Source organism: Sceloporus undulatus, chromosome 1 (genome assembly GCF_019175285.1).
Source record: "Sceloporus undulatus isolate JIND9_A2432 ecotype Alabama chromosome 1, SceUnd_v1.1, whole genome shotgun sequence".
In the NCBI taxonomy this organism is placed as follows: domain Eukaryota; kingdom Metazoa; phylum Chordata; class Lepidosauria; order Squamata; family Phrynosomatidae; genus Sceloporus; species Sceloporus undulatus.
Window position 1 is genome coordinate 254545451 of NC_056522.1, and position 15159 is coordinate 254560609.

The following is a 15159-nucleotide window of genomic DNA, read 5'->3' on the forward strand; positions in this document are numbered from 1 at the left end:
GTATTTAAATTGTATTTTGTTGAAGATAATCTGGGAGATTATTATTTCATGTTTTATGATTAACCTAAAAATAAAAAGTCTTTGTGAAAGGAGATAATGTGCACAGGTGGGGTTCCATTAATTTTTTTCTAGTTTTGCAAGCAGTCACTCCTGTGGTCCTTTGATATGTGACTGCTTGTTCTTCAACTGTTTATTCAACTGCTTGTGCAACTTTTTCTGTGTGACTTTGTCTGAAGCTAGTTTTTCCAAGTGTAAATTACACTGGAGTCTTTCCTTTCACATATTCTGGAATTAAATCTGAAAAAGTGTAACAGTATTTCTGCAATGACACCACTGGATTTTGATCATTGTGTTCAAAAGCTATGTTAAAATAATGTTTGCTATCTTGAAGATTCTATCTTATTCCATCTACCAACTCATCAATCAATAGATATGTTCAAAGAGCCGGAGACAAAGCATTGTAATTTCACAGATTGCCTGAAATTAGTTTCAATATGTTGATTTTAATACACCCCAGAATTCTTATCACAAGCTACCCAATTGAAATGATTGCTGACGATCATTACCATATGTTTGAGGGAAGAGAGAGGTGCTGGGATGGATTATTTCTCCTGCCATGCAAACAAAAAATCAAGATTTCCAGTAATCTGGGTGGGTTACACATGGGTATTTTGGCTGCCATGTGAGACACTTCAGTGGTGTGAACCTATGCAGCACACATTTCTTTATTAAGTTCCTTTCTACCTAGGAATATATACATGGAAACTGCTGACAAATGTTTTGATATGTCTTTTATTCAAATTGGTTTCATTTAAAATAAATGTGCCTGATGTGATTTCATTAATATATTTTTATTGTTTTATGCTGTAACCAGACTACGACCTTGAAAGGCAGTCCATAAATAAATAAATAAATAAACAAACAAATTGTGAGTAATGTTATCCTGAATGAAAGAACAACAAACACTGATTCTAAATTAGTTTTATGGGAGGAAATGTTTTTTTAAAGGCAGACAGCATAGAACTTTCTTTAAAGTACAAAATCAAAATCACATGATGTATTATACCCAAAGTTTTAAAATGTCCTGGGGCAAAAAAAAAAAACCTGTTTAAAATAAGGCAGGGAATAATAAGTTATTATTATTATTATTATTATTTCAAAATACAAATAATATACAGTTACATTAACTTTACCTCAAACATTCATTTCCCCACATAGAAACCCATATCCCAAACCCTCTCTTTTTCTTTTTCTTTCATTTTCTTTCAAACTTACAAATTTGTCTTCATTTCTCTTACACTGTTTATTCATTCCTGTTTTGCATCTCTACCACAAAATAATCTTTTTACATGACTGCAGTTTTTCTTCTTTCTTTTCTATTACACATATCATAGAATCATAGAGTTGGAAGAGACTACAAGGGCCATCCAGTCCAACCCCCTGCCATGCAGGAACTCTCAATCAAAGCATCCCCAACAGGTGGCCATCCAGCCTCTACATAAAGACCTCCAAGGAGGGAGACTCCACTACACTCCGAGGAAGTGTGTTCCACTTTCGAACAGCCCTTACTGTCAGGAAGTTCCTCTGAGGTGGAATCTCTTTTCCTGTAGCTTGCAGCCATTGCTCCGGGTCCTAGTCTCTGGAGCAGCAGAAAACAAGTCAGCTCCCTCCTCAATATGACATCCCTTCAAGTATTTAAACAGGGCTATCATATCACCTGTTAATCTTCTCTTCTCCAGGCTAAACATCCCCAGCTCCCTAAGTCGTTCCTCGTAGGGCATGGTTTCCAGACCTTTCACCATTTTAGTCACCCTCCTTTGGACACACTCCAGTTTCTCAATGTCCTTTTTGAATTGTGGTGCCCAGAACTGGACACAATATTCCAGGTGGGGCCTGACCAAAGCAGAATATAGTGGCACTATTACTTCCCTTGCTCTAGATACTATACTTTTACTGATGCAGCCTAAAATCGCATTGACCTTGTTAGCTGCCACACCGCACTGTTGACTCATGTTCAACTTGTGGTCTACTTGGTCTCCCAGATCCCTTTCACAAGTAGTTTCATTCAGCCATGTGTCCCCCATCCTATATCTGTACATTTTATTTTTCCTCCCTAAGTGCAGTACCTTACATTTCTCCCTGTTGAAGTTCATTTTGTTAGCTGTGGCCCAACGTTCTAATTTATTAAGGTCATTCTGAAGTTTGATCCTGTCCTCAGGGGTATTAGCTACTCCTCCTAATTTGGTGTCATCTGAAAATTTGATAAGTATGCCCCCAATTCTGTCATCCAAGTCATTGATAAAGATGTTGAATAGCACTGGGCCCAGGACAGAGCCCTGTGGGACCCCACTGGTCACTTCTCTCCAGGATGAAAAAGAGCTATTGTTGAGCACCCTTTGAGTTTGGCCAGTCAACCAATTACAAATCCATGTAACAGTTATGTTGTCTAGCCCACATTTCACTAGCTTGTTTGCAAGAATATCATGGGGAACCCTATCAAAAAGCATCACTGAAATATAATCAATAATCAGTACCTATTATCAATTCTTCTATTTTTTTTCAACTAAGGAATAATAATCTAAAATATCAGGTCAGGGTGCTGTTACAGTAATCTTAGGCCCAGCTACACATTCTTTCAACCATATGATCACCCCTTGACTATAAGACCTTTCTTTCACAATTAACCACTGATGTAAACATGCTTGAAATTTTGCAATAGTATCATCTCAAGCTGATTTATTCTTAAAATTCCAAGGGACATAGTTTGTCTGTCATGATATAACAGAACACTGGAAGAGAATGATGCCCCCTGCCCCAGTACCATGCCAAATTCAATTGATTAGGAAAAACCATTCAAATCATGTGAACCTTTCCAACCCCTGAATGACCACATTCAGGAGTCTATATTTTATATATTTTAATACATAAGCTATAAATCTATTAAAATTGTATTTTCACTGGGTGTGTAAAGAGAAAGAGCCATTAAAATCCATCATGCATGGAAAACATCAGAAATCTAGAAATTTTGTTTAAACAGTGCAGAGGGCAAGAATATGCCAGAGAGAGCGAGAGAGAGACATGCTGGCTGTGTAATATGTGTGTACATATGCCTTCAAGTTGTCTGTTGACTTCCGGCCACCCTTTTTGTGCCTAGTGGTGGGAGGCACAGGTTGCCTGTTGCATTTTGTTACTGAAAAAGATGGACATGGAGCTGGTGCAACCTCTCTCTTCTTATTACATGGCCAGACTGAATCAGTTATTGACAAAGAATAATACTCTAACTGGGTTACTGCAGTGAGGTGGGATAATTTGCATTCAACCACTCTGAAAGACTAGTAGCAATAAAAATTACATTTGTCTTTTTGTTAGGGGAAGGGAATTATAACCCACAGAGAGAGGGGGGGAGCTGTGTGAAATAATACCTGATTAGGTATTTTGCTGCTGCTTTTGCAGAAGTGATAAAAATTACAAAGGGAAAGCATAAACATATATGCAATGGTATCACTAGTGGGGGTGAGGTGGTGCAGCCTGCACCAGGTGAATTCCCAGAAGAGGAGTGACACCCAGTCATCTCCCCAATGCTGTCAAGTCGTGTTCTCAAGGGAGGCTATACACGCTCCCTTTCCCCCATGCCACCCCACCCTGGGCTTCTCCTCATGAGGAGAAGCAGGGGGCAGGGTGACACAGGGGGAAGGGAGCACGCATGGCTTCCATTGGTGTCACCCCACCCTATCTTTCTCCTCAGGATGAGAAGGATGGGAAGGGAAGGCATGGGGCGAGGGGGATTGTGCACTGCCTCAGGAAGCCTCACACCCAAAGCCCTGCTAGTGTATATTTGTGTTGAAAATGTTCAGATGTGACATTGGTTGCTAAAGTTTTAAAATTGGTTACAACTGAAGGCCAAAAGCCTAGGCCGCAGACAATCTGTTCAAGGAGAACGGAACAAGACAAAATGTAAACAAGATATGTTTTCTGTCCATACTGTGATTGGTTCCTATGTTGCTTGACAACTTGTGGGAAGGAGGCTGGACTAAGTGATCACAGCGTGGGAATGTTATACTTATGAGAACAAAGACTGTTCTGGTGGATTCTGGGAGAATGGAGACTGAGAGAGTAAGGTGTGTTGTATAGTTATAGCTATTAGCTTGTGTATATAGCAACAAGACAATAAAAGCCCTCTTTAAGAGTGAACCTGCTGGAGTTTGTTTCTTTAATTAAGCAGCTGTTTCACTAGACATTGTTCCAGCAAGCTGAAAAGTTTGCTTTGATCCTGAGTTCCAGAGGAGCCTGCATCTGCATCCAGTTGGCACCAGACCGGGACCACGGGCAAGAGACATCATCCAAAACATTTCAACAATTCACCCGTGTGAATCATACAGAGTTCACAATACTCCACATGTATGATCCTGCAATTATTCCCATGCAAAGCCTCTTAGTCATAACAGAAGTGTTCAGCAAAGTGTTGCAAATAGTCTCATACCAATCACAGGCCATGGTAGCCAGCAGAAAAAACTCTGTGGTCCAAAGATGGCAAAGAGACAATATTGTGCAACAAAACTAGCATAGGAGATGGATTTGTTGCCCGCTAAAAAGTTTGTCAACATGTTTGGTGTGATGATGGTGGAACAGCAGGCATCTAAGAAGGATAGGCTGCTGAGGAAAAAAATACAAGCTTCCCCACCAAAGTGGCAATATCGATGGTGAAAAAGACCACAAAAAGTGGAGGATGCATCTCCAGGTGTTTTGTTAATACAAACAGAATGAAGTGGAACCCAGTGGTATTGTTTTCTTTAGCCATTAGTTTTGTTAGCTGAGAGAAAAAGGGAGAAAAGATATTTTGAAAATATAGAACATGGTGAAATTTGGATCAACAGATTTGTCCAATTTTTTTTCTTCATCCTTGTTCCAAACCTCAGTAATTAAGCTATTTATTGAACCCATTTTAAGTGTTAAAATGCTTATAATTTTTGGATGGGAGGGGAGCACTCCGGTGTCCTTTGCCTATTTTCTTGATCTGTTTTTCTTCTGGGTTTCTTTTTTAAATGAATTTTGTGTCACTGAACCCAATCAGCAGAATACTTCTTAAATTTCATAAGGTTAAGAGTAGTTAAACCTGACTGTTTGATGGCCACTTCAAAATCCCATTTCAAATGGCCCTCTATCCCCAGGAAATGTAAATAAACTAAAATGGTCTGGAAGCATGCTTTGGATTAGGTTAAGTTTAGTATGTACAGTTTTTATCACATGAAAAGTACATAAAATATTATTTTTTTTAAAAAAAACCTCAGAGTAGATTATTTTAGAAATATACACCAACTAAAATATTCATATCTCTCTCTCTCTCTCTCTCTCTCTCTCTCTCTCTCAATTTCCTATTTATAGCTAAGCTTGTAGAATCAGCTCCATATGTTCATTCGTCAAAGACACCCCCCCCCCCATCCTTTGCTTTACTGAACAATGAGGACAATAGAATATACGCAAACTTAAAAAGATTGCCAAGTGAATTTTGAAGCTAGTATACGTGAGAATCTCCATGCAAGTAGGTTATCTAAAGCTGATTGTGTAATAGATTCCTGTGATGTCTGGTTTTTAAAACTGTTTATGCCTATTGCAAACATAATGGTCATGAAGTCTCACCAATGCTGACTCCTGAATTATGAAAATGTGCAAACAATCCAGTTCTAATTTACTCATATCACACAATGACTGCCGATGTTCCTATACAATGGGGAACACATATTTATACAAGCCCACAGTTTGCCTTCCCACTCAAAACTACACTTTTAGCAATGCGCAAATGAAACACGTATTACAGAATCCAGGGAAATTATTTATGAAATGTATTATTTATTAGAAGCATGTATAAATCAAATCTACAGAAACTTTAAAACTATATCCCTCCTTTTTCTAAAGCATTACTTTAAACCTAAATCAAAGGTGTAGCAATTAAGTAGCTTAATATTGAAGGAAATTATCTATCTAGCACCTTGTTGATACTCTTGTATTCAGGAATGACTTAGGACATTTGTTTCCAAAGCTAAAGAGTAGTCTGGAAAGTCAATGAGATGTGAGATGCGGGAGGGGAGGAGATAATGGTTTTGTGTATTTATGTGTTTTCTTCATTTTGTATTTAATTTCACTTTGTTTATTTTATGTGTTTTGTCTGTCTTTCTTGTAAACTGATTTGTCAATAAAGTTCATTTAAAAAAAGAAACTAGAAACATCCAATGGAATCCAATGTAAAAAAGAGACAAAATCTTAGGATGTGTGTGTTTTAAAAAAGTTTATTCAAAAATTATTTTTATTATTATTATTTGAATTATTAAATATATATAGATTTATTTATATGTTTCATCTCTCAACATATATTCCTGGGGAGAGGGATTTGTATAGTGTGCCTCAGGAGTTGTTAAAGGAAGGATGGGGAGACAATATAACCAATGAGCCATCTCCAGACAAGAGAGTGAAAATTCTCCAGTTTAGATGGGCTCAGTTCCAGGAATAGGAAAAGGATATTTGCAAATCTCCATTTCATTTAGGACAGTGGCAGCTCACTACAATACACAGTCCATTCTTCATATCTGTGGGGGATCAATTCCAGACACACTGCCCCATGGATAAGGAAAAATGTGGGACCTTGAATCCCGTTGTCCTCAATGTTGAATGCCACATGCACACCCCAACTGAAAGCAGCAGGGCTTGCCATCTGCAGGTGCTTAATTTCTAGTATTATCTTACCTACCTCATCTATCTTATTTAAATTACTGTACTTAATATAGTCCATATCCACTGATTCTACATCCATGGATTCAACTATCCACAGCTTTAAAATATTTTCAAAAACTTGAAATAGCAGATCTTGATTTTGACATTTTTATCACCAGTTTACTATGCCATTATATATAATGGGACTTGAACATCCATGGATTTTGGTATCCATGGAGGATCTTGAAACCAAATCTCAGAGAACACTAAAGGCCCATCGTAGTCAATGCATCTTATATTCATGGGTTCAGCAAAAAACAATGTTACAGAATCAGACAATTTTAGAGTTCAAAGTTCATCTAATCTAACTTCCTACCTATGCAGGACATTCATTGCTAAACCAGTCCTGAGAGTCCAGTCTCTGCATAAAAACCTTCAGAGAATGAGAGCTCACCATTTTCCAAAGCAGTCTGTTCCACTGTTGAACAGTTCATCCTGTCAGGACATTCTTCGTTTTATATAGTCAAAATATCCTTTCTTGTAATTTGAATCTATTCGTTTAGCTCTTTCCTCTGGAGCAGCAGAAAACAAATTTATTTCATCTTCAACATGACATCCTTCCAGATATTTCAAGATATATCAGCATTACACAATTATAGAAGTTTGATAGCACCTTTACTGTTATAGTACCCCCCTATAGAATCCTGGCACGTGCAGTTTGGCAAAAGAGAAAGAATTTTCCAATATAATTCTTCAATTCACTGCCATGAACTGTAGTACTAGAACTCTCTAGTAGAAAATTCCAAGTCCCTCATGAAACAACAAATCCTAGGATTCTATAGGATGGGGCCATGGCATTTAAAGTGGTATCAAAATGCTATAATGGTGTAGTGTGGATGCACACATGGTTTTCTTTTCTCCAGGTTAAATACACACAATTCCCTCAACTGTTCCTCACGGGACTTGGTTTCCAGATCCTTTCTCACCTTTAGTACCCTTTTCTGAACACATTCATCACCTGTATTTATACCAAATGGTACTTTATCCTGTGGTATGTTCTGTGGCCACATCATGAGAAGGCACTGGAAAGGGCAATAATGCTAGGAAAATTAGAAGGCAGTAGAAAAAGAGGAAGACCACACACCATTTGGATGAACTCAACTGGGGAGATCATAGGAAAGAATCTACAAAACCTAAGCAGAGCAGTGGAGGACAGATGGTCTTGGAGATATCTCATCCATGGGGTCACTATATCGCAAATATATGGTACAGTTATATTGCAAGGAAATAAAATACAGGTTTCTCCTAGCATGATTTTTATTTTAATTTAATTTCATAGAAACCCTAGATATATTAAAACTATTTACAATTAAGAGACAATGACTATATTGGTAGGTTGGGAGTGAGGAAGGTGGGAAGGGGGAGAGCAGAATCTTGGATACAGACTTACACATATTCATTTCTTTTTCTGAGATCAGTTAATATCTATTCAAACATATGTGCTTACATTCTGCTTTGAAGAAACAAATAAATATCTGTAGATAGGGACAGAGCCAACTACTAAGGTAATCTGCAGCCTCATGAGACTTGCATATCAATGTGGAACAGTGCATAAATATTGGCAATGAGGATTCTTCAGGTAGGAACTTTTGGGATATAGAAGAAGTATCAGGAGATGTGTAGACACAATTAAGGAAAACTGGATTTAGAACATGAGCCTGAGCTAGTGGTCAACATGCTTTAGGAGTTGTTTCACCATGTGAATCTTTTGAGCTAGGCTGTGTTGCCTAATCAACTCATTTGAGATGTAGTGCTAGTGAAGAGTGCTGTGGATACCATGGACAGCCAAGAAGACAAACAAATGGGTTCTAGAACAGATCAAGTCTGAACTATCCCTGGAAGCCAGGATGACTAAATTGAGCCTGTTGTACTTTGGCTCCATCAAGAGGAAAAATGAATAATCAGAAATGACAATGATGCTAGCAAAGGTGAAAGGCAGTAGAAAGACAGGAAGACCACATGCCAGATGGTTAGGCTTGATCAGGGAGGGCATGGGTCTGAGCCTGCAGGACCTGAGCAGAGCAGTTGAGAACAGGGGTTCTTGGAGATGTCTCATCCATGTGTCAAAGTCAACTTGAGGGCAGCTCACATCAACCAAGTGTTGCTATAGGTAACCATGTGATTTAAATCCCACTTACATGGAAAAGATTCCCTCACAATTAAATCAGCACCATACATTCCTTTATTTACATGGATCCAATAAGTGTCTTCACACTCCCCTCACTACTCTGGTGTACAGCAAGCAAAGTTGAAAAATGAGAGCAGGAGTTTCTGGTTCAGGAGTGGGCAAATTGTCAGCCTCCTGGATGTAGTGGAGTCTCCTTCCCTGGAGGTCTTCAAGCAGAGGATGGATGGCCATCTGTTGGATATGCTTTGATTGAGAGTTCCTGCATGGCAGGGGGTTGGACTGGATGGCCCTTGTGGTCTCTTCCCACTTTATGATTCTATGATTGTCACTCTCAGAAATCCATTATAGCCAATAGTGAGAAATGATGAGAACTGAAAATCAGAAACATCTGGGGTGTAAAGACTTGTCCACCCTTTCTATATATACGTCATTGTTATCAGAAGGCATTAGAAGCAAAGCAATCTGGATGAGTAGCAATGAGCATAGTAAAGTCTCTGGGAATAATTCAACGTGCTCTTTAATGGCCTGGATATAGGGTGGGATATAAATATTTTAATAATTTAATAAATAAATGTAATAAATAAAGTTGTGGAAGAGCTCCTCCACACTTACGTCCTGGAATGGTCTATACTTGGGATACTTATGAAACTCAGGCCTTGTGGTCCTCTGTCATTCCTCTTCCAATGAAGACCTTCAAGTTTTAATCCCGAACCTGGGCTCTGTCCAAGTGGGATCAGTTTATGGTACAAACCAAATAGGCTCCCATGTTGGAAGCACAGAACTGACCCTGCCTAAGCCTGCATCTGCAATGCAGAAATAATGCAATTAGACAACATGTTAACTGCCATGACTTGATGCTATGGAATCCTGGGATTTGTAGTTTGCAGTGGCACCGGGACTCTATGCCAAAGAAGGTTAAGTATCTCACAAAACTACAAATCCCATAATTTCACAGCACTGAGTCATGGCAGTTAAAGTGGTGTCATTGTTTTTTTCAGTGGAGATGCAGCCCAAGAAAATGTAGTATTGGTGTTGGGATCTAATTATCCCCCAACTTGGTGCCATCCTGATATTTTGGACTTTAACTCCCATCAGCAGCAGGCAACATGACCAAGGTTTGAAAATGCTGAGGAGAGTTATAGCTCAAAACATCTGAAGGGAGCAAGGTGAGAAGCAGATGTTCTCCACTAACCGTCTTCCTGAATAGAAGCAAAGAAATTCACTTCAAGGCATCACTGTGTTTTATACACAATCTGCTTCAGTATGAAATGACTCATTTAGAGGGGCGTTATTGGCTTTCTGAAATAGATGGAATTCTTTTATCAGTATCTAGCTGATACTCCATAATGGCATATGTTTTGCCAGATATGAATTATGATGCCAAAAGTACATGTTAAAGAAAAGTTTTTCTACTGCTCTTTATGTTATGCCACAACTAGGGTGGGCCTAGCATGAACTTTTCTGTCTTGTAACAAAATACTTCTCGTGTTTTGACTGGATAGTTTGTGAGCAAAGATAGGATGTGATTCAGGTTAACAAAAACACAAGCAGTATGGAAAGGGAACTTGTAGCACCTTCCCAGACTAACATGGTTATGTCTCAGAAAAACACAAATGACAACTTTAACAGTGGCTGTTGTTCCTACTAAACAACGTGAGACAAAATACTAGAAACTTTACTTGAGATTTAAAGCCACTTTTGTGCATGTTCTTTGCTTCTTTCCCAGGAGATTCAAAGGTCATTTTAATTAACTCAAAAGTTTTTAGCTTGAAAGACAAAGCTCTGACTTCGTTTTTCTTTGAAAGTAACATTATGCTGCATGTTGCAAACAACCATCAGTAGCATTGGCAGCCACCTCTCCTATCCAACAGGTATGATTGCTATTTCAAGATAAAGGAAAAAAGAGGAGATAGTGACTTGGTCAGAAATAGAAATCTTTAAGTTAGCTTTATGAGGCATATCTAAAAAAGTGATGCAGCTGGGGAAACCTGCTCTCATTTGAATTCTTTTTAACAACAATCTGCATAAAATATGTTGTAATGGTTTCCTAGTCACCTAAAATATAATTGTAAGAAGACTACACTGGTAGTCAATGAAACACTTTATGAAATAAAGTAGTGAGAGAAACTTTAATAAGAAATGGGTCAAATTTAATTGTTTATATTTGAGTGTTTATATTGAAGACAAAATATGAGACTATTTTGGCTGTTGTGTGTTTCTGTTTTAAAGAATAAAAAAGGTTTAAGATCATCTTTCCTTCTAGCCATGTATAGTACTATTTCTTCATTAAATAATAATTATTTTACACTTCTTTCATAATACAATCCTAGACATGTCTACAGAGAAGTAAGTTCTGTTCAATTCAATAGGTTTTGCTTCTAGATAAGTATATAAAGGATTTCAACCTAAATATCTGAAAAGGGCATTTGTGGTAAGGTTTTGGCAATGTAACATTGTGTAAATGTAGTTGTTTAATTGGGTAAAGCAGACATGCTGCATTAAGTAGACATTGTTTAGTGGAGGCATTGTACATTTAAATTATATTTGCAGCCTTTGAGAAGCAATATTTCATAATATTTGTAAGGGTGCCGAATAAGTATTTATAGACCCATTATTCATTATGTTAATTTCCCCCCATAGCTTTTAAACATCACACTCTTGGACAGAAACTCCTCGAATCCTCTGACCAGCATGCTCAATAGCCATCCTGGCTAGGGAGGGGGGTGTTCTGGGGGTTGTTGTCCAAAAAGAAATGTTTTCAAGTATTGGTATGCTTTTTGTTTCATTTTGTTTTAATAGTAATATTTAATATGCAGTGTTTTCTGCCTTTCCCATAAGAAACTTCACAATGGAGAAGAGTGTAACTTATTATTTGTGACAGATATATCACATTTAACTTGCACACAGTGTTTTACAGTCTGCACATGATCACACTGAACCTCCATGGGATAGGCTGTCATAATTCATGTTTTTCAAGTGATGAACAGTTTTGCAGAACTGAAAACCTCAAGCCACTTCTTTCCCATTTTTGTAATACTATAGCAGTTCTAATAAATGGTATAGCCCAGCTCTATTTTTTTTATTTACTTGCTTTTTGTTTACATATTTTTTCTATTTACTTGGGTAAATTGTCCCTAACCAGATAACCTTGTATTTACAAGGCAGTTGGAGAAAGTTAAGATACAGCACTTTTCCAGTAATTCATCTTCTGTACAATAGGGATGTGGTTAGTTGTCAATGATTTTGATCCAGTGAACTGAGCATGCAAAAGGATTTGTTCTCTCTACTATGACATTTGGGTTCTCCATGAAGCAACTGGGTATGGAAAGCACTGCAAGAGCCTGCAAGAGGCAATGGGAAAGCTCAGACAAGATACTTTCCACAAAGGAAAACAAGACAGCTTGCAAAACTGAGAACAGTACTACGTAAGGTAGAAAGACAATCTAAAAACAAAACAAATATTTCATCTCATTGTCTCTCTGGTAAATCATGAATAGTCTATGAGAGACCACAGAAGCTTCTCACAGTGCTGCTGATCAAGAGTGGATTACTGACAATATGCATGCCAAATCTGACAGTGGTTGGTTACAGATTATCTCTCACTCCCCATAAGGTACATTGATTAGATCTTTATTCACCATGCAAATCTCTATGGTGACACTGAAGTGACAGTGCATGGAATCAGGAAACAGACATTACCTTTGCTTGATTAATCTGGAGTATAAAAGTGAATCTTTCATATGCACCCTATAGAATGATAGTATCCACACAATGTAGAACAGTAGTTCTCAACTTTAGTCCTCCGGATAATGTGGATTTCAGCTCCCATAGTTCCTGACTGTTTGTCAAGATGGCTGGGGTTTCTGGAAAGTGAAGTCCAAACCAAACAGAGGATCAAAGTTGGGAACCATTGTTGTAGAATGTTACATTAATTCTTTAAGTTCATAATTTATAAAAACAACAACAATAATAAAATCTTTTAGATTTTCCTTGTCATAATCTTAGCAAGATGCTATATTTGTTGCTGTATTATTCTCCTTCTTCTAGATTTGTTGGCTGCTTTGGGGAAAATTAAGAACGAGGGACAGCAACAAGAACATGGACAGATATGCATACTAATTTGATCTTTAAATAATAATAATAATAATACTTACATTTTTATTGAAAAATGAGCTGATTTTTATCTAGTTACCTTTGAATTTCCTATATAAGACATTTTAATAATAATTTTTATTTTTAAAAATATAAAATATAAAGTTTACAATATGAAATTATACACTTCCTTCAAAAAGGAAAAACCAACCAAGACCCCCCCCCCCAAAAAAATCCAAATTAATGCCAGGTTATCTAACTATCAAATTATCAAATTGTAAAGTCATAAGACATTATTATAACAAGTCTTTTAAAATCTTTTTTTTTAAAGATGCATTTTATTCTGAAACATTTTGCTCTCTGTTGTAAATTGCAACAAGTTGAGTTTGGTTTATAGTAGAATTCCAAGATTCCTGGCAATCGTATTAGTATTTGTACTTGTGTGTGTGTTGTGTGTGTGTGTGTGTAATCTTGGCAGAAAAATGGACAGAAATTGTGCATACTGTACATTCATTATGCCTCTTAGCTGCACTTTGGAGTTTTCCAAGCATTCACACACATTCTTGTTATGCTCTTTAAAACACACTGCAAAGTATGATACTGTTACTGATATTTTGTAGAGGTGGTTTGTTTATGACAATTTGGTGAATTCATGACAAAAGTGAGATTTCCATTTGCTTGGCTACTATATTAATCAAGTTTTTGGTCTCTTTTTCGATATTTGCCAGCTCTTTAAAAAAATCCAAGAAATTAACAGACAGAGATTGTTCAAGAAAGTGAATGAACTGCTGCTGTCCTCTTCCCCACCTAACTTCATACTTTCAAGCCTAAAGTTATACAATACAGCTATCATTTCCTCTGTTCATGCACATTTCTTTCCTCCATTTTATGCAGAGCACAGCAAAAACAAAACGTTTGGTGGCTCCATGTCAGTAGAATGGTGACCCCTGCTTTGAGGTCCAGTCTGAACTTTAAAACATCCATCCAGTACTGAATCTATTTGAGGAGAGGTCCATGGAGTGTGGTGGCCTTGATGTCTGTGGAGTGGTGAATCCCACCCAGGTTTAGTCTACTTTATAAAGGAACTGTCCAAGGTACTGAACCTAGTTTGTGTTGAACACTATCCCCCAAAATGCCTGGATAGTTCATTAAAGATTAGAATCTGCAGTGTATTCAACATACCACTGACTTCCATTGAATCCTCAGATTCTACTGCCAGAAAGACTGCTGGCCCTTACCATCCATCAGTTTTTTTATATTGTGGATTAAAAGCCCACCTCTAGCAGAGATGCTGATCAGCATGAAGGAAGGGAATGGATCAGTATTTACACAAGCGCTAAAAAGATTTTTCCTCACCCATAATTCTTTCTTTGAGGTCACAAATGGACCAAAAGAGAAGCGGGGAGTGGGCATTTTATATTGTGCATGTGATGAGGAACATCAAACAGCATCCTCTCTCTGATCTGTTATCTGTAATAACAATGGCCAGAAAGCAGAAGGAATTTTGATAGGTTTCGCAGTCTTTTTGCACCCAAGAGAGCAGGATGTGTCTGAGGCTAGGGCTGCCAGGTTTTCAAACAGCAATTAGAGGCTGTCAAAATTCATGATACAGGAGGCTGACCATCAGCGTGTGGCTATCAACAAAAATATTTACCTACATGCCAAATAAGGTATTGATTTCTGTTAATTTAGCCATGCATTTATTAGTAAACATTGCACATTGTCAATATGCAGAGGTGGTTTTGCCAGGAATCAGACTATAATGGAGTAGAATACATTGATGTAGGTTACCAGTAAAACTACATAGTCCTACTGAATACAAACCATGTTGGTAGAGTTCAAAGATATAGTGTACTAGTCTGAGAATTAGTGTGCAAGGGATCTTGTAGCACCTTTGAGAATAACTAAAAGAAAGAAGCTGGTAGCATGAGATTTCATAGAATCATGAGAATCATAGAGTTGGAAGAGACCGCAAGGGCCATCCAGTTCAACCCCTGCCTGCAGGGAAATCACAATCAAAGCATCCGCCGACAGATGGCCATCCAGCCTCTGCTTGAAGACTCCAATGAAGGAGACTCCACTACACTCGGCGGAGTTTGTTCCACTGTCGAACAGCCCTTACTGTCAGGAAGTTCCCCTAATGTTGAGGTGGAATCTCTTTTCCTGCAGTTTGC